The sequence below is a fragment of the Pan troglodytes genome, chromosome 9 (assembly GCF_028858775.2).
Source record: "Pan troglodytes isolate AG18354 chromosome 9, NHGRI_mPanTro3-v2.0_pri, whole genome shotgun sequence".
In the NCBI taxonomy this organism is placed as follows: Eukaryota; Metazoa; Chordata; class Mammalia; order Primates; family Hominidae; genus Pan; species Pan troglodytes.
In genome coordinates this window covers 89,643,938-89,645,019 of record NC_072407.2, presented here as the reverse complement: position 1 = coordinate 89,645,019, position 1,082 = coordinate 89,643,938, and the positions used below count along the sequence as shown (strand labels likewise).

At 28.6% G+C, this 1,082-nt stretch overlaps 1 pseudogene; it reads left to right on the top strand.

The window, feature by feature from the left end:
* The first annotated feature begins 739 nt into the window (after positions 1-739).
* On the top strand, positions 740-854 carry LOC112204842 (U6 spliceosomal RNA; annotated as a pseudogene).
* The last annotated feature ends 228 nt before the right edge of the window (positions 855-1,082 follow it).

Sequence of the window (1,082 nt, the reverse complement as noted above, 5' to 3'; positions counted from 1 at the left end):
ATTTGTTAAAAAGACTACCTCTACCCCCATTGAATTACCTTGGTAACTTTGTCAAAAATTATATAACCACATAAGTGTGAATCATATATTTCTAAACTCTGATTACTGTAACTCTATGATTAGTCTTAAAGTCAATAAACTTAAGTTACCCAACTTTGTTCTTCTTTTTCAAAATTGTTTTGTCTATTCTGGATTATTTGCATTGCCTATAAATTTCAAAATAGAATCAGCAATCTCTACCAAAACAGCCACATGAGCTTTTGATTGTGGTCACAGTGAATCTATACATCAGTTTAGGAAGAATTACCAAATTAACAATGCAGTACTAAGTCTCCCAATCCTAGTATAGCACATTGTTCCACATTTTTAGGTCTTTCTTAACTTTTAAGCAGTGTTCTATAGTTTTAAATGTAGAGTTACTACATATCGTTTACTAAATTTTTCATATTTTTATTACACATTGTATTATTTTTATTTAATTTCATATTCAAATTATTGATAGTTTATAAAACAATTGATTTTGTCTATTCATTTTGCATACTGTGACTTTGCTAAATTTCTTTATTAGTTCTAGTGCACATTTTTTAAACTCTTAGAATTTTTAATACACACAAGCATGTTGCCCAAATTTTTGTTTGCCTTTTTCCTACATATGCCTTTTATTTATTTTCTGTGACTTATTGCACTGGCTACTACCTTTAGTAAAATACTGAATTGTCATGATAAGAGTAAACATCTTATGCTCGCTTCAGCAGCACATATATTAAAACTGGAATGATAAAGAGGAGATTAGCAGATTAGCATGTATCCTGCATGAGAATGACACGCAAATTTGTAAAGCATTCCATATTTTTACATAAATGTGAAATTCCACAAAAAGATAGATACCATAATGAAGAACCAAACAGAAATCCTGCAGTTAAAGAATTCAATGAATAAAATTAAAAATGCAATCAAGACCATCGAAAGCAGACTTGATAAAGCAGAAGAAAGAATCTCTGAACTTGAAGATATGTCATTTAAAATTATCCAGTTAGATAAAAAAATAAAAATAAAAAAGAGTAAAGAAAACCTACAAGAAT